Below are 20231 nucleotides of genomic sequence, written 5' to 3'. Positions count from 1 at the left end.
TACCTCTCCTGTGCTCTTCTATCTTCCCAGCTCTTCTCCATCTCTCCTCCCTCCTTGACCTCCACCACTCCTTCAACTTCCGTGGTGTGTATAACAACAGAGGAAGTAGAAGCGTGGGAGGCGGAAACCACATACTCCTGCCACTCCTACTAAGAAGGAAGAGGTCGAGGAGGAAGAGGAGGACAATGCAAGAATTTATATGAGAGTAACATTCCAGTTACTACGTTACGGAAAATTTGAGGAAATAAAAGTCACCTTAGGATACGATAAGCTTAAATCATCACTCATTCGAGTGGAAGTTTAATGTAAGAGACCTGGGAGTGATAATGTCATAAGATCTCATGTTCAAAGAGCACATCAATGTTATTATAACTACTGCAAGGACAATGATAGGTTAGAAAACTAGAACCTTTTAAAAGGAGAAGCCAAGTCAATGAACACTGCTGTGTACTAAAGGCTGGAAAATTTACAAAGAATCTTTATAATTCGTATAAACTCAGTCAAACAACTAATTTTCTGAGAGTGATTGAAGTCCCTTGGACTGTACTCCTTAGAAAGTAGGTCAGACAAAAGCATCATAGTCTACATCTGGAAGATACTGGAGGAATAGGTACCAAATCTGCACACCGAAATTACTACAGATGAAAACAAGAAACTTAACAGGATACTTCCAATGAAAAGCAGGGGTGAGATGAGAACACTGAGAGCTCAGTAAATGTAAAGGAACCACGACTCTTCAGCACCCTTCCTTCGTGTATAAGAGGAAACTCAACAGATTCCTGAAAACATTTCCTGATCAGCCATCAGCTATCGGTCTTCAACAACCTGATCGATCAGGGAAGCAACTATGAGATCTGGCCTGGGATGGAGCAGCGGGGTATGTGGAGGGTAGTGGCGTATTATGTACCTCATACCCATCCTGTGAACGGTAGTGCATGAACAAATGGCTACACAAACAGCCTAGAAACTAGGCCCCAAAAGAATTAACAGGAGTACATCTGAATTTATATCTATAATTGTCTTAAATGTTGCAAGAAAATTTGAGACAGTACATCTGTTATTTTATTTTCATTAATAAGATACCTTGACATATCACATAGGTTAGTATACCGTCTATTTCTATATTCCTCAATAACTGGACGATTAAACACAAAATGTTCAAGATAGTGACCATAGGACTGGCCACTTTGCATTTTGTCTGATCATCTGATTGTAACCAAGACTAACCTGGCCACTACAATATCAGTCTCTTCACATTGCAAGTTGCTCCATAAATCTACGTTTATGTTATCATAGCTTGTGACAGATCTACCCGGGCTTGTTACATCATTCCTAATATTCAGTTTCGTTATGTACTTATAATATCATTCTTGATGGTAGACGGTGTAAAGACTGTGCAATAAAGAGGAAAGCAAAGGGAGGGTTACCCTTCAAGGGGGAGTGAGTAATTTCCAGGAGGCGGGAGTAAACTCAAGAGGGAAAATAAGGAACAGCCTTAACATGTGTTTGTATGTTCAAGGTGAACCTTGAAGGTTACTTGTGCTGTGTTCTCGCTGGTTGGTGTTCTTGTGTTTACTGTCTGGTGTAAACATGTTCACCCTGGCTAGTGTTCACGTGTTCACTCTGGCTGGTGTTCACGTGTTCACTCTGGCTGGTGTTCACGTGTTCACTCTGGCTAGTGTTCACGTGTTCATTCTGGCTGGTGTTCACGTGTTCACTCTGGCTGGTGTTCACGTGTTCACTCTGGCTAGTGTTCACGTGTTCACTCTGGCTAGTGTTCACGTGTTCACTCTGGCTGGTGTTCACGTGTTCACTCTGGCTAGTGTTCACGTGTTCACTCTGGCTGGTGTTCACGTGTTCACTCTGGCTGGTGTTCACGTGTTCACTCTCGCTAGTGTTCACGTGTTCACTCTGGCTGGTGTTCACGTGTTCACTCTGGCTGGTGTTCACGTGTTCACTCTGGCTGGTATTCACATGTTCACTCTGGCTGGTGTTCACTCTGGCTGGTGTTCACGTGTTCACTCTGGCTGGTGTTCACGTGTTCACTCTGGCTGGTATTCACATGTTCACTCTGGCTGGTGTTCACATGTTCACTCTGGCTAGTGTTCACGTGTTCACTCTGGCTGGTGCTCACGTGTTCACTCTGGCTGGTGTTCACGTGTTCGCTCTGGCTGGTGTTCACGTGTTCACTCTGGCTGGTGTTCACGTGTTCACTCTGGCTGGTATTCACATGTTCACTCTGGCTAGTGTTCACGTGTTCACTCTGGCTGGTGTTCACGTGTTCACTCTGGCTGGTGTTCACGTGTTCACTCTGGCTGGTATTCACATGTTCACTCTGGCTGGTGTTCACGTGTTCACTCTGGCTGATATTGACATGTTCACTCTGGCTGGTGTTCACTCTGGCTAGTGTTCACGTGTTCACTCTGGCTGGTGCTCACGTGTTCACTCTGGCTGGTGTTCACGTGTTCACTCTGGCTGGTGTTCACGTGTTCACTCTGGCTGGTGTTCACGTGTTCACTGTGGCTGGTGTTCACATGTTCACTCTGGCTGGTGTTCACGTGTTCACTCTGGCTGGTGTTCACGTGTTCACTCTGGCTGGTGTTCACGTGTTCACTCTGGCTGGTGTTCACGTGTTCACTCTGGCTGGTGTTCACGTGTTCACTCTGGCTGGTGTTCACGTGTTCTCTGGGAGTTAAGAATCATGAAAAAATAATAAAGTTTGAGAATGATAAAAAATAATTAAGTTTGAGAATGATAAAAAAATAATAAAGTTTGAGAATGATAAAAAATAATAAAGTTTGAGAATGATAAAAAATAATAAAGTTTGAGAATGATAAAAAATAATAAAGTTTGAGAATGATAAAAAATAATAAAGTTTGAGAATGATAAAAAATAAAGTTTGAGAATGATAAAAAATAATAAAGTTTGAGAATGATAAAAAATAATAAAGTTTGAGAATGATAAAAAATAATAAAGTTTGAGAATGATAAAAAATAATAAAGTTTGAGAATGATAAAAAATAATAAAGTTTGAGAATGATAAAAAATAATAAAGTTTGAGAATGATAAAAAATAATAAAGTTTTAGAATGATAAAAAATAATAAAGTTTTAGAATGATAAAAAATAATAAAGTTTGAGAATGATAAAAAATAATAAAGTTTGAGAATGATAAAAAATAATAAAGTTTGAGAATGATAAAAAATAATAAAGTTTGAGAATGATAAAAAATAATAAAGTTACTAATGAAAACTAGTTTCTTAATTTTCATGTTTAAATAATGTACTTTTTTATTGTTTTTATATTTGGAATTTTATATGAAGGAAGGAGTGAAGGAAGGAAGGAAGGAGTGGAGGGAGGAAGGAAGGAAGGAAGGAGTGGAGGGAGGAAGGAAGGAGTGGAGGGAGGAAGGAAGGAAGGAGGAGGAAGGAAGGAAGGAAGGAGGAGGTGGAGGAAGGAAGGAAGGAAGGAGGGGAGGGAGGAAGGAGTGGAGGGAGGAAGGAAGGAAGGAAGGAGTGGAGGGAGGAAGGAAGGAGTGGAGGGAGGAAGGAAGGAAGGAAGGAGTGGAGGAAGGAAGGAAGGAAGGAGTGGAGGGAGGAAGGAAGGAGTGGAGGGAGGAAGGAAGGAAGGAAGGAGTGGAGGGAGGAAGGAAGGAAGGAGTGGAGGGAGGAAGGAAGGAAGGAGTGGAGGGAGGAAGGAAGGAAGGAGTGGAGGGAGGAAGGAAGGAAGGAGTGGAGGGAGGAAGGAAGGAGTGGAGGGAGGAAGGAAGGAAGGAGTGGAGGGAGGAAGGAAGGAAGGAGTGGAGGGAGGAAGGAAGGAAGGAGTGGAGGGAGGAAGGAAGGAAGGAGTGGAGGGAGGAAGGAAGGAAGGAGTGGAGGGAGGAAGGAAGGAAGGAGTGGAGGGAGGAAGGAAGGAAGGAGTGGAGGGAGGAAGGAAGGAAGGAGTGGAGGGAGGAAGGAAGGAAAGAAGGAAGAAAGGAAGGAAAGAAAGAAGGGGGTTTGGGGATGAGAATGAGCTGTGATTGTTGGAGTTACCTGGATGATGGAGAGAAGAATGAGGAGGTAGAGAGATGAGTGAAGGATGGGCAGAGAAGAATGAGGGGGTAGAGAGATGAGTGAAGGATGATGGAGAGAAGAATGAGGGGGTAGAGAGAAGAGTGAAGGATGGGGAGAGAAGAATGAGGGGGTAGAGAGAAGAGTGAAGGATGGGCAGAGAAGAATGAGGAGGTAGAGAGAAGAGTGAAGGATGATGGAGAGAAGAATGAGGGGGTAGAGAGAAGAGTGAAGGATGGGCAGAGAAGAATGAGGGGGTAGAGAGATGAGTGAAGGATGATGGAGAGAAGAATGAGGGGGTAGAGAGAAGAGTGAAGGATGGGGAGAGAAGAATGAGGGGGTAGAGAGAAGAGTGAAGGATGGGCAGAGAAGAATGAGGGGGTAGAGAGATGAGTGAAGGATGATGGAGAGAAGAATGAGGGGGTAGAGAGAAGAGTGAAGGATGGGGAGAGAAGAATGAGGGGGTAGAGAGAAGAGTGAAGAATGGGCAGAGAAGAATGAGGAGGTAGAGAGAAGAGTGAAGGATGGGCAGAGAAGAATGAGGGGGTAGAGAGGAGTGGAGGATGGGCAGAGAAGAATGAGGGGTAGAGAGAAGAGTGAAGGATGGGCAGAGAAGAATGAGGGGGTAGAGAGAAGAGTGAAGGATGGGCAGAGAAGAATGAGGGGGTAGAGAGAAGAGTGGAGGATGGGCAGAGAAGAATGAGGGGGTAGAGAGAAGAGTGAAGGATGGGCAGAGAAGAATGAGGGGGTAGAGAGAAGAGTGAAGGATGGGCAGAGAAGAATGAGGGGGTAGACAGATGAGTGAAGGATGATGGAGAGAAGAATGAGGGGGTAGAGAGATGAGTGAATGATGATGGAGAGAAGAATGAGGGGGTAGAGGGAAAAGTGAAGGATGGGGAGAAGAATGAGGGGGTAGAGAGATGAGTGAAGGATAATGGAGAGAAGAATGAGGGGGTAGAGAGAAGAGTGAAGGATGATGGAGAGAAGAATGAGGGGGTAGAGAGATGAGTGAAGGATGTGGAGAGAAGAATGAGGGGGTAGAGAGAAGAGTGAAGGATGATGGAGAGAAGAATGAGGGGGTAGAGAGATGAGTGAAGGATGATGGAGAGAAGAATGAGCGGGTAGAGAGAAGGGTGAATGATGATAGAGAGAAGAATGAGAGGGTAGAGAGAAGAGTGAAGGATGGGGAGAGAAGAATGAGGGGGTAGAGAGAAGGGTGAATGATGATAGAGAGAAGAATGAGAGGGTAGAGAGAAGAGTGAAGGATGGGGAGAGAAGAATGAGGGGGTAGAGAGAAGGGTGAATGATGATAGAGAGAAGAATGAGAGGGTAGAGAGAAGAGTGAAGGATGGGGAGAGAAGAATGAGGGGGTAGAGAGAAGGGTGAATGATGATAGAGAGAAGAATGAGAGGGTAGAGAGAAGAGTGAAGGATGGGGAGAGAAGAATGAGGGGGTAGAGAGAAGGGTGAATGATGATAGAGAGAAGAATGAGAGGGTAGAGAGAAGAGTGAAGGATGGGGAGAGAAGAATGAGGGGGTAGAGAGAAGGGTGAATGATGATAGAGAGAAGAATGAGAGGGTAGAGAGAAGAGTGAAGGATGGGGAGAGAAGAATGAGGGGGTAGAGAGAAGGGTGAATGATGATAGAGAGAAGAATGAGAGGGTAGAGAGAAGAGTGAAGGATGGGGAGAGAGAGACAGAGATGAAAATTCATAGACCTTCATGGCTAAAGGTTATTGATTCAAGGAGTTGGAGTTGTCTTCCTATTCCTCGTATCAAACGGGTTTACCTCCAACCCCTCACGCTCTGGATGATTCCTATGGGCTTAGCGCTTCCTCCTAAATAATAACTAATAATAATGACTACAGTATTAATAATAAATATAATAATAATAACTAATAATAATAATTAATAACAATGATAATAATCATAACAATAATAACAACTATCATAATAATAATAAGAATAACAATAATAATAATAACTTTAATAATTTGAACTATAATAATAAACTATTGTAAAAATAATAATAATAATAATAATAACTATAATAATTTGAACTATAATAATTAACTATTGTAAAAATAATAATAATAATAATAATAACTATAATAATTTGAACTATAATAAACTATTGTAACAATAACAATAATAATAATAATAATAATAATAACAATAATAATAATAATAATAATAATAATAATAATAATAATAATAATAATAATAATTTGAATTATAATAAACTATTGTAACAACAACAACAACAACAATAATAATAATAATAATAATAATAATAATAATAATAATTGAAGATGTGATCCCTGCACAGCATCACAGGTTATCAAAGAACCTAATTACTCAACTTGGTCATTAGCGTTGATGGCATGGTTAACGAGGCGAGCACTCAGGTAGCTGCTTTATTCCTGACATAAACAAGTAAACAGGGAAGGCGTCAGGTGCAGTAATTATGTACCCTTATAATTTGTTGCTTTAAGATTAATGACCTAACTACATCAGGGATATTACATGAGGAATTTTTGACTCATCTTTCTTCTCAACTTAATTAACTATATATATATATATATATATATATATATATATATATATATATATATATATATATATATATATATATATATATATATATATATATATATATATATATATATCATATATATATGCAATAAGATCACAGTAAACAGGTGATTTCAGAAATATGCAAAACAACCACTGTGAAAGAATAGAGAAGTTCCAAGCGATTTCGTGACTACTCACATTATCATTATCCTTGATAATGTGAGTAGTCACGAAAGCGATTGGAACTTCTCTATTCTTCCACAGTGGTTGTTTTGCATATATATATATATATATATATATATATATATATATATATATATATATATATATATATATATATATATATATATATATATATACAAGGAATTCGCAAGAGCAGATGAAATATACACAAACACTGATCTCTGGCTGAAGGAGACTCGAACCTACGAACCTTGGAACAAGGTACGCAGTGCTATACCAATCTCACCACACTGGACAATACCTTGGAGTCCAGCTTGCGCTAGACTTTGATCCATGGCAGCCAGCTTTCAGGGAGAAGGCTTACAGCTTTTCATCTCATCCCCTGCATGCATCAGCCTTACTAGAGATTTTAACAATGCAAGGAATTCGCAAGAGCATATTTCGCCTCGTCTTGCGAATTCCTTAAAGAATCAGAAGCCAAGGGCTTCTGATTCTTTAAGAACGAAATGGTAATTGTAGGTTAAATACTCTGTACTTGTTGAGCTTGTGAATTACACTATAATCAGCAGCACCTCCCTACTGACCAGCACTACGAGAGATGTGTATGTTGGCCAAGGTATATGCACAAGTACCATATTTTCCGGCATATGAGACGCGCCTGTTTTTCCTACAAGAGAGTCTTGTAAAATCATCCTGCGCCTTATATGCTCATGGTCAAGGCCAAGGGTAGGCTTTGTGTTACACTTTAAGCGTAAAGTAAGAGGGTGATTAGCCCTTGAATATGATTACTGATTTGCCGTTATGATACTTTTCTTGTGCGTCTTATATGCCGGAAAATACATTATAGTCACATAGCAGCAGTCGTTCAGTCTTCCAGGGATGCGTAATGTGATCCTGTCAGGGTAATTCTCTCAACAATAACACTTTTCTTTTATTTTTCTACCTGCTGATCTCCCCTACCACCATCACCTCTGCTAGATTAGGTTAGATTTTGCCACCGAAGTGGTTAGTTTATTGTGCACTCCATATCCATCCATATGGATGCAAAAAAAAACTAGGAACTAGGATCCAAAAGGGTTAACAGGAGCACATCTGGATTTATATCTACACTTCACTTACTCCCCTACCACCCCTATTTTCTTCTACCCTACCACCACCACCCCTATTTTCTTCTACCCTACCACCACCACCCCTATTTTCTTCTACCCTACCACCACCACCACCACCCCTATTTTCTTCTACCCTACCACCACCACCACCACCACCCCTATTTTCGTCTACCCTACCACCACCACCACCCCTATTTTCTTCTACCCTACCACCACCACCACCCCTATTATCTTCTACCCTACCACCACCACCCCTACTTTTTTTCTCCCCTACCACCACCACCCCTATTTTCTTCTCCCCTACCACCATCCCTATTTTCTTCTCCCCTACCACCACCACCACCCCTATTTTCTTCTCCCCTACCACCATCCCTATTTTCTTCTCCCCTACCACCACCACCACCCCAATTTTCTTCTCCCCTACCACCACCACCCCTACTTTCTTCTCCCCTACCACCACAACCCCTATTTTCTTCTCCCCTACCACCACCACCACCCCTATTTTCTTCTCCACTACCACCACCACCCCTATTTCCTTCTCCCCTACCACCACCACTACCCCTGTTTTCTTCTCTCCTACCACGACCGCCCCTACTTTCTTCTCCCCTACCACCACCACCACCCCTATTTTCTTCTCCTCTACCACCACCACCACCACCCCTATTTTCTTCTTATCACCACCATCCCTATTTTCTTCTCCTCTACCACCACCACCACCCCTATTTTCTTCTCTACCACCACCCCTATTTTCTTCTCTACCAACACCACCACCCCTATTTTCTTCTCCCCTACCACCACCACACCTATTTTCTTCTCTACCACCACCACCACCCCTATTTTCTTCTCTACCACCACCACCCCTATTTTCTTCTCTACCAACACCACCACCCCTATTTTCTTCTCCCCTACCACCACCACACCTATTTTCTTCTCTACCACCACCACCACCCCTATTTTCTTCTCTACCACCACCACCCCTATTTTCTTCTCTACCACCACCACCACCCCTATTTTCTTCTCCCCTACCACCACCACCCCTATTTTCTTCTCCTCTACCACCACCACCACCACCCCTATTTTCTTCTCCTCTACCACCACCACCCCTATTTTCTTCTCTACCACCACCACCCCTATTTTCTTCTCTACCACCACCACCCCTATTTTCTTCTCCCTTACCACCACCACCCCTATTTTCTTCTCTACCGCCACCACCCCTATTTTCTTCTCCCCTACCACCACCACCCCTATTTTCTCTACCGCCACCACCCCTATTTTCTTCTCCCCTACCACCACCTCCCCTATTTTCTTCTCTACCACCACCACCCCTATTTTCTTCTCCCCTACCACCACCACTCCTATTTTCTTCTCCCCTACCACCACCACCCCTATTTTCTTCTCCCATACCACCACCACCCCTATTTTCTTCTCTCCTACCACCACCACCCCTATTTTCTTCTCCCCTATCACCACCACCCCTATTTTCTTCTCCCCTACCACCACCACCCCTACTTTCTACTCCCCTGCCACCACCACCACCACCCCTACTTTCTACTCCCCTACCACCACCACTTTTTCCACTCAGCCATCCCCCATCTACTTCCCTACTTCCGGTCAGTCATCTGCGCAGTACAGCAATAGTGATGTTAACTGCCCATCTGGGACAGGTAATAGGACAGTAATTATAAGTCAGTCAGGTGTTTAATTATACCAGGTAAAGCCAAGTTCCGGAATGGAAGGGAAGGGGGGAGGGGTTTGGTGTGATGGGGGAATTGGTTTAGAGTGATGGTGGGGAGGGGAGGGTTTAAAGTGATGGGGGAAGTAATCGTAGGGAGAGGGAGGGGTTTAGAGTTAGATGGAGGAAGTGATGGTGGGGAGGGAGGGGTTTAGGGTGATGGAGGTAGTGATGGTAGGGGAGAGGGGAGAGGTTTAAAGTGATGGAGGTAGGGAAGAGGGGAGGGGTTTAGAGTGATGGAGGTAGTGATGGTAGGGAAGAGGGGAGGGGTTTAGAGTGATGGAGGTAGTGATGGTAGGGAAGAAGGGAGGGGTTTAGAGTGATGGAGGTAGTGATGGTAGGAAAGAGGGGAGGGGTTTAGAGTGATGGAGGTAGTGATGGTAGGGAAGAGGGGAGGGGTTTAGAGTGATGGAGGTAGTGATGGTAGGGAAGAGGGGAGGGGTTTAGAGTGATGGAGGTAGTGATGGTAGGGAAGAGGGGAGGGGTTTAGAGTGATGGAGGTAGTGATGGTAGGGAAGAGGGGAGGGGTTTAGAGTGATGGAGGTAGTGATGGTAGGGAAGAGGGGAGGGGTTTAGAGTGATGGTAGGGAAGAGGGGAGGGGTTTAGAGTGATGGAGGTAGTGATGGTAGGGAAGAGGGGAGGGGTTTAGAGTGATGGAGGTAGTGATGGTAGGGAAGAGGGGAGGGGTTTAGAGTGATGGAGGTAGTGATGGTAGGGAAGAGGGGAGGGGTTTAGAGTGATGGAGGTAGTGATGGTAGGGAAGAGGGGAGGGGTTTAGAGTGATGGAGGTAGTGATGGTAGGGAAGAGGGGAGGGGTTTAGAGTGATGGAGGTAGTGATGGTAGGGAAGAGAGGAGGGGTTTAGGGTGATGGAGGTAGTGATGGTAGGGGAGAGGGGAGAGGTTTAGAGTGATGGAGGTAGTGATGGTAGGGAAGAGGGGAGGGGTTTAGAGTGATGGAGGTAGTGATGGTAGGGAAGAGGGGAGGGGTTTAGAGTGATGGAGGTAGTGATGGTAGGGAAGAGGGGAGGGGTTTAGAGTGATGGAGGTAGTGATGGGGCGGTTTAGAGTAATTTTAAAATGAATCATTGTATATTTTACCTAGTATGGTAAGTACAGATCCTTGTGGCACCCCGCTGGTGACGTGCTCCCAAGACGACAACATAAAATACACACACATCCTTATAAAGTTGATTTTCCCAGGTTAATGTGTAACTGATTCTCTTCAGGTCAATGCGTAGTTGATTCTCTTCAGGCTAACATGTAACTGGTTCTCTTCAGGTTAATACGTAGTTGGTTCTCTTTAGGTCAATATGTAGCTGGTTCTCTTCAGGTTAATACGTAGTTGGTTCTCTTTAGGTCAATATGTAGCTGGTTCTCTTCAGGTTAATACGTAGTTGGTTCTCTTTAGGTCAATATGTAGCTGGTTTTCTTCAGGTTAATACGTAGTTGGTTCTCTTTAGGTCAATATGTAACTAGTTCTCTTCGGGTCAGTGCTTAGTTGGTTGTCTTCAGGTTTGTGTATGGTGAAGCAGAAGGTACAGCTGTGTGAAGGGTGCGGTGTCCCTTTGATATTGTCAGCTTCCCTATGCTGCGGTCATAGTTCTTATGCTGTGGTCAGCGTCCCTATGCTGTTGTCACAGTTCCTATATTGTGGTCAGATTTCCTATGCTGTGGTCAGCTTTCCTTCTGCGTATCCAGCGTCACAAAGGGGGAAAAAGGAGTCAGAAGTGTGCAGTAACCCCGTGTGTGTTAATACAGTATTCTTAGTGTTCGTTGTGTCATGTATACTGTGGCCACGGTCCTTTTTTTTTTTTTTTTTTTTTATTCGCCGGTATTCTCCCGGCCCGGGTCTTTTCCAAGTAGTGGTGACCTCTCATATTTATCTTCCGTGGAAGTGTTCCTATGTGGTTGCTCCAGGAGTCGTTCATAGGTTGAGAGAATGTTGCGTGCTTCTGTAGGTCCACTTATGATGATACAAAGAGAGCAACGATGAGAGAGACAAAGTGAAATCGCTGGTCCACAGATGGTTCAAAGTTCTTCCTGTTCTTTATCTGTGTATCTCATAACAATGAAAAGGCTTTCAAATGAGCTGATGTAGGTAACAGCTCTTAACTTGTAAATTAAGCTAAGAACCCTAAACCTAACCTTGTAGAACCTTGTGTAAAAGAGAGAAAGAGAAGAGAAGAGGCAGTAAAATATATGTACTGCTTCTATTACTGCCGATGCTAATACTATTACTACTGCTGCTGTTGCTGCTGCTGCTGCTGCTATTACCACTACTACTACTACTACTACTACTACTACTACTACTACTACTACTACTACTACTACTACTAACTACGTCGCCTTTCTTTGCGGCGGCAAGTCAGTGCGTGTACTTTTACCTCTACAAGAAGCAGCTGGAGGTAATGAAGGCTGCAGTACATGATATCTCCACCACCTGACGCCTGCACCAAACGCGCCCTGGAAGGTGAGCACCTCAGCTGCAACTCTAGCTGCTGGACACGGGAACAGGGCGTCATGTGGGAGTCCCGTGCCCACGTGGCGGTCAGCTTAAACGGAGACAAGATGGTGTAAGGAAAAGGGGACTGGCTAGTGGGTGGGCTCCTCTGTTGGCATGAGAGGGGAGGTATAGTAGCCATGGGTCCAAGCTGCCTTTGGTGTTACTGAAATTATCCTGTGTTTTGGGGGTCAATAGGTGTCTTGGACCTGTCTAGCATGGGCCAGTAGGCCTTCTGCAGTGTTCCTTTCTTATGTTCTCACCAATTTAGATTTATAGTGACAGTGTCTGGTTCATTTCTAAACATTCTAATGTTAAGTACACTGTTAATCTCAATAATTCTATCACTGATTCTAAGAACACCAAGCTCCTTCCTCATGTTAAGAACCTTGGTAGATTTAGGACAACCAAGAATAATTCTGAGGGCTTCATTTTGCATTAGTTGTAAGAGCAGAAGAGAATTTTTCATTAATGATCTAATATAGATCGTTAATGTTGGTGTTGTAGCAGCAACACTAACACCATAGTTAGTGTTGTAACCAGCAACATTAACACCATAGTTAGTGTTGTAACCAGCAACATTAACACCATAGTTAGTGTTGTAACCAGCAACATTAACACCATAGTTCGTGTTGTACCAGCAACATTAACACCATAGTTGGTGTTGTAACCAGCAACATTAACACCATAGTTGGTGTTGTAACCAGCAACATTCTCTGAAAGCATTTAACCTATCTTTGCATTTCTTATTTAGTTACCTGGAGGTTATTCCGGGGATCAACGCCCCCGCGGCCGCGTTCATGACCAGGCCTCCCGGTGGATCAGGGCCTGATCAACCAGGCTGTTACTGCTGGTAGCAGGCAGTCCAACGTAGGAGCCACAGCCCGGCTGATCCGGCACTGACTTTAGGTATCTGTCCAGCTCTCTCTTGAAGGCAGCCAGGGGCTTATTGGCAATTCCCCTAATGCTTGATGGGAGGCTGTTGAACAGTCTTGGGCCCCGGGCACTTATGGTGTTTTCCCTTAGTGTACCAATGGCGCCCCTACTTTTTATTGGGGGCATTTTACATCGCCTGCCCAGTCTTTTACTTTCGTAGGGAGTGATTTCTGTGTGCAGATTTGGGACCATTCCTTCTAGGATTTTCCAAGTGTAGATTATGATATATCTCTCCCTTCTGCGTTCCAACGAGTACAAGTCAAGTGCTTCCAAGCGTTCCCAGTAGTTAAGGTGCTTGACAGAACTTATACGTGCAGTAAAGGATCTCTGAACACTCTCTAGAACTGCAATTTCACCTGCTTTGAACGGAGATGTTAATGTACAGCAGTATTCCAGCCTAGAGAGAACAAGTGATTTGAAAAGGATCATCATTGGCTTGGCATCTCTCGTTTTGAACGTTCTCATTATCCATCCTATCATTTTCTTTGCACTTGCGATCGTGGCACTGTTGTGATCCTTAAAAGTGAGATCCTCAGACATTACTACTCCCAGGTCCCTTACATTATTTTCCCACTCTATTGTATGGCCAGAGTTTGTAGTATACTCTGTTCTAGTTATTATCTCCTCCAGTTTTCCATAACGGAGTAGTTGGAATTTGTCCTCATTGAACATCATATTGTTTACCGTTGCCCACTGGAAAACTTTGTTTATATCTTCTTGGAGGTTAACCGCGTTCTCAGCAGATGACAGCCTCATGCAGATCCTAGTATCGTCCGCAAAGGATGATACGATGCTGTGATGTATATCTCTGTCTATGTCTGATATGAGGATGAGGAATAAGATGGGGGCGAGTACTGTGCCTTGTGGAATTGAGCTCTTCACTATGGCAGCCTCCGATTTAACTCTGTTGACCACTACGCTTTGTGTTCGATTTGTTAGGAAGTTGAAGATCCATCTCCCCACTTTCCCAGTTATTCCTTTAGCACGTATTTTATGGGCTATTACGTCATGATCGCATTTGTCAAATGCTTTTGCAAAGTCTGTGTATATTACATCTGCATTCTGATTTTCTTCCAGTCCATCCAAGGCCATATCATAGTGATCCAGTAGTTGTGAGAGGCAGGAGCCACCTGCCCTGAACCCATGTTGCCCTGGATTGTGCAGATTTTGGGAATCCAGGTGATTTGCAGTCCTGCTTCTTAGCACTCTTTCAAAGATTTTTATGATGTGGGACGTCAGAGCTATTGTGGTATGATAGATTTATTGAAAGGTACGTCTGCATCAAGGTACCTGTAATACTGAACGTAGCTGATGTTTTCACCTTGGAAACAGGGTGAAAGCATGAGCTTGTTTGCCTGTAACTATCTTAGTCTTAGGTGAAGATGAGACCTAATGGATGACAGATTACTTGAACCTCGTTAGGAATAGTACTTATTTTCTTATATGATGTTGTACAGCTATATGAACCCAGTTTAACTCGTAATAAACGACTGTAAATGAGTAAACATGATGGACGGGAGGCCCCTGTGTACCTGAGACCCGCCTCTCAAACAGCCTCGCCCAGTCCGCTCTCTCAGTTCTCAATATCCTCGAACCGTGGCCCTGGTGGAGGCATTAATTAAGACATTAAATAGCAAAGGACTGAGAACTTTTCCTTGCGGTGTACCTAGGAAAATTTATTTAATCTCGCTTCTGAAGCCTTGACAGAGAACTGAGGTTACTTTATTTGAGAGATAACCTGTTGTCCAACAGAGGAGGTTACCACTAGTAATTATTTCAGCTAGTTCACGTAGGATAACAAAGACAACTGATGTTACCGTCATTGATCATGCGCATAACTTCAAAAATCTTTAAGCGTTCTTGTGGCTCATGCCCGTCAGCTGTGTGTGTGTGTGTGTGTGTGTGTGTGTGTGTGTGTGTGTGTGTGTGTGTGTGTGTGTGTGTGTGTGTGTGTGTGTGTGTGTGTGTGTGTGTGTGTGTGTGTGTGTGTGTGTGTGTGTGTGTGTGTGTGTGTGAGGTCCTGTCGGAGGCCTTGGGGGGTTAAGCAGGTTGGGTATCATGGCGTGGCCAGGCCTGCAAGCTGTCACAATCTCTGATTGGACGGTCAGCTGGTGCCTGGAGGTGGCCAAGGTATCTGATTTCCTCGCCCGCTAACACCAGGTTTCTGATACCCTGCTAAAAAAAAGCACTGCAATATGTCTAATGGCCTATGTAAGGCAAGTCTGAAGGCCGTAGCCCACGATCATCCAGGACAGCTTGGATGGCATTATCCTCCTCCTCCTCGAACATCCACATTTTTTGGTAAACTCTTCCTGCCCCTCCATACCCCCCTGGGCGGCCACGCTTGCCCAAGGTCCGGGCAAAGCCCCGGTTGGATTGTCTAGCACAGGGAAACATATGTGTAAGTTACCTTACACCCCTGCTACCCTTGCCCACCTAGTAGTAAAAATAGGTACCTGTGCATTGGCCGACTGTTGTGGGTCGCAGTCAGAGGAAAAAGTGTGTTAGAAAACTCCAGAACCTGCTGGAATGTTATATTCTGTGTAAGACACTCCAGTATCTTCTACAAGATTGATGAAAATAAATGGTATAAAATACCGACACAATGGAAACATAAACACATATGCAGTTTAATGTGATCCTTTATTGACAACGTTTCGCCCACACAGTGGGCTTTTTCAAGTCACAAACAGATCTACCTGGGGTGGAAGGTACGTAAGTATTTATAGTCAGGTTCAGAATGTTGACCTCAGCATTCTGAACCTGACTATAAATACTCACGTACCTTCCACCCCAGGTAGATCTGTTTGTGGCTTGAAAAAGCCCACTGTGTGGGCGAAACGTTGTCAATAAAGGATCACACAAGATTAATGAACTGAACACATCGACTCCAGGCTGAGGGACTGATTACCTCAAACTCCTCCTCTCCTTACGCCTTTCTACTTTGTATTGGACTGATGAAGCCACTGTGTGGCGAAACGTTTCCTGAATAAAGATTCCCATATGTTGCATAAGTGTCTCAATCTTCATGTATAAAGCTGCAATATAACCTCTGGACTTCTGTTGCTTACACTTCTTGATACAAATCTCAATAATCTATTTGCCTTATTACGCAAAGCAAGTTACTAGGAAGGCTGAACATCAAATGGTATACAATACCGACAGGTTGGTAGGTAAGATACATAGGCAACAGGTCTGTAAGTCAATAATGTTAAGTTGGCCCATAATGTCTAGGCATAATAGAGGCTCTCTTTGTATTGCAACTCACTATTGTAAATCCAAAATCTCAATGTACTGTTTGCAAAGACATGAAAAGATACAAGTGCAACAGTTAGGTATCTTTATTCCGAAACTTTTCGGCTACACAGTAAGTTTCTTCAGTCGAGTACAGAAGAGTTAGTAGAAGCAGTAGATATGTGAAGACGATGTAATCAGTTCATCACCCGTGAAGACGTAGTTTTGAGGTGGTCAGTCCCTCAGCTTGGGGAAGAGTTTTGCTCCATTGTCTGGAACAATGTGTTGACTCTTCTGTACTCGACTGAAGAAGCCTACTGTGTAGACGAAACGTTTCGGGATAAAGATACCTAACTGTTGCACTTGTGTCTCATTTATCAACCTGTGGGAATGGTTGGTTTAGAGAAAAACCTACCAAGTTTGGGCCAGTAGGCCTGCTGCAGTGTTCCTCCATTCTTATGTACTTATGAAGACTACCAACTGTGACTCGATCAGGTCTTACAATGACAAGCTAACACTGGAAATATAAACACATATGCAGTATAATGTGATCCTTTATTGACAACGTTTCACCCACACAGTGGGCTTTTTGAAGTCACACACAGATCTGTGTGTGACTTGAAAAAGCCCACTGTGTGGGTGAAACGTTGTCAATAAAGGATCACATTATACTGCATATGTGTTTATATTTCCACTGTGTCGGTATTTGATACTATTTATTTCCACAAGCTAACACTGCCAAGCATGTATATGTATCTCCAGACATGTTAATATACATTTAGAGACAATTTTTTTTATACACGTGAGGATGTGTATGGTTATTTCTTAAGTGTTGATAAACTAGGATAATTTGTAATGTGATTCTCACTTTAATCAACGTTTATCATTTTGTTTATGTCATGACGTCTGAAGCGTCAGAAACATGAAGTTATTTGACCTCGGTTCTTCCTTAATGTATTAAGTCAATCTTCTCTGTCTTACCATTCTTCTCTTGCTCCTTCCTCCCTTTTGCTTTTTTTTCTATTCTTTTTCTTGTTGGAGTCATGCATCATCCTGACGTCAATGTTCCATGTGAGTTTCGTACCTCCTTTACAATCTGCTTTCTCTGCATTGTTTTAATTATTCCTTCTCCTTATCCCTACTCTTTTCTCTCTCCTTTCCTTCAAATAAAAGCATGAGGCACGAGCGATATGATAACGTATAAAATATTGAGAGGAACTGGTAGGGTAGAGTGGAAGAGATTGTTCGAGAGGCGGGAAACAGGTACACGAGAGCATAGCTGGAAGTTGAAAACACAGATGAATCACAGGAATACTAAGAAGTATTTCTTCAGTGCTAGTGTGGTCAGGAAGTCGAACAGTCTGGACAGTGGAGTGGTAGAGGCAGGATCCATACACAGCTTTAAGAAAGGGTACAGTGAAACTCTCAAAGCCAAGAGACAATGAACCAAGCTACCAGCAAAGCCAGAAGCTGAGACTCGACCCTTGCAACCACATACAGGAGAGTACATATAGGTAAGTACATATGCACATACATACACACAAAGAAGTGGAAACTCGTGGACAGAAGGCAAGACTTTTCAACACAACTAAGTACATGCAGCAACGGTTTGTCACACCAAGTTGACAGTCTCATTCCCTTCCCTTGATAGTTTCATTACCACCAGGCGAAAGAGGACACGAGGAGTGAGTAATGACACCAGGAAAACGGGCAGTGAATGACGACCCATGCGGGAAATGAGGGTAGGTTATTGCGCGTGTAGTCTGGCAGCGCTGTTGAGGCATTCCAAGATGGCGGCGGTGGAGCGTGTTTATATGTAGCAGCCAGATGTGCGATGATTATTGTTTCGTATAAACAGAGTGAATAAGCTGGTTCATTGTTTTACTCTAGCTTTGTCTTTTTGTGCATAAAAGAGCTTGTCTTCACGCAAATGAAAAGAGAAGTGGGTATACGCGACAAAATATATGAACTACCTGGAGTTTACCTGGAGAGAGTTCCGGGGGTCAACGCCCCCGCGGCCCGGTCTGTGACCAGGCCTCCTGGTGAATCAGAGCCTGATCAACCAGGCTGTTGCTGCTGGCTGCACGCAAACCAACGTACGAGCCACAGCCCGGCTGATCAGGAACTGACTTTAGGTGCTTGTCCAGTGCCAGCTTGAAGACTGCCAGGGGTCTGTTGGTAATCCCCCTTATGTGTACTGGGAGGCAGTTGAACAGTCTCGGGCCTCTGACACTTATTGTATGGTCTCTTAACGTGCTAGTGACACCCCTGCTTTTCATTGGGGGTATGGTGCATCGTCTGCCAAGTCTTTTGCTTTCGTAGTGAGTGATTTTCGTGTGCAAGTTCGGTACTAGTCCCTCTAGGATTTTCCAGGTGTATATAATCATGTATCTCTCCCTCCTGCGTTCCAGGGAATACAGGTTTAGGAACCTCAAGCGCTCCCAGTAATTGAGGTGTTTTATCTCCGTTATGCGCGCCGTGAAAGTTCTCTGTACATTTTCTAGGTCGGCAATTTCACCTGCCTTGAAAGGTGCTGTTAGTGTGCAGCAATACTCCAGCCTAGATAGAACAAGTGACCTAAAGAGTGTCATCATGGGCTTGCCCTCCCTAGTTTTGAAGGTTCTCATTATCCATCCTGTCATTTTTCTAGCAGATGCGATTGATACAATGTTATGGTCCTTGAAGGTGAGATCCTCCGACATGATCACTCCCAGGTCTTTGACGTTGGTGTTTCGCTCTATTTTGTGGCCAGAATTTGTTTTGTACTCTGATGAAGATTTAATTTCCTCATGTTTACCATATCTGAGTAATTGATCAAAATATTTAACACATTTGGCAGTATTCTGAAAACGAGGGGAAAATCTAGAGAATTCCCCTCCCCCTCTCTCTCTCTTTCTTACACACACACACACACACACATGAACGTAAGAAAAATGAGCACTGCAGCAGGCCTACTGGCCCATGCTAGGCAAGTCCAGTTCACACCCGCCCACACAATTGTCTAACTATATATATATATATATATATATATATATATATATATATATATATATATATATATAAACATGTTTTAATCCCTAAGCTCAATTCATCTCCTGTGCTGGGTATGGAACGTGGGTACCCGAGTAACGTTTTAATCACTACGCACCGGAAACAGGCCCAGCGGGGGGAAAAGGAGAGGCGACAAGGGTGAGATCCTGTCGTCTCCAGTGATGACAGTAAGGGGAAGAGGGTGTTGAAGGGGTGTGAGTGGGTAACCCTTTTCTTGCATCATAAGTAATAGTCGTGCAAATTTGAATGCTCTCCAATTCTGTTCAGATACCGCGTTGCCAGACTTGTTACGGTCTGTGATATGCCTCCGGCAGGCATCGAAAGTTTTGCTACCGTCACATCTAGCTCTTTTACTGATTATTCAACCAGGCTGTTACTGCTGTTGTGGTTAAATGGAAATTTTATAGCTATAAATAGATATAATCTAACCCAGTTTAAAGAAATCACTATTTAAAAGTTTACGGAAAACGTTGAGAAAGCGACGTTGGTAGCACGATAATGTGAACGAAACCAAATGCGGATAGGTTGTGGTGGGTGGTGATGTTAGTTGCGGTGAGTGATGATGCTAGTTGTGGTTGTGGTGAGTGATGATGCTAGTTGTGGTGGTTGTGGTGAGTGATGATGCTAGTTGTGGTGGTTGTGGTGAGTGATGATGCTAGTTGTGGTGGTTGTGGTGGTTGTGGTGAGTGATGATGGTAGTTGTGGTGTATGGTGATGCTAGGTATGGTTGGTGTTGATGCTAGCTGTGGTGGGTGGTAGCTGTAGTGAGGGAGATGATAGAGTAAGGCGGATAGTAGTGTAGAGGAGTTGGGGTGGTGGTGGTGACGTTGGTTGTACTGGTGTTGGTAGTAGTAGTAGTG

The sequence above is a fragment of the Cherax quadricarinatus genome, chromosome 78 (assembly GCF_038502225.1).
Source record: "Cherax quadricarinatus isolate ZL_2023a chromosome 78, ASM3850222v1, whole genome shotgun sequence".
In the NCBI taxonomy this organism is placed as follows: Eukaryota; Metazoa; Arthropoda; class Malacostraca; order Decapoda; family Parastacidae; genus Cherax; species Cherax quadricarinatus.
The sequence above is the reverse complement of the archived record's forward strand: the minus strand, read 5'-3'. Positions refer to the sequence as shown.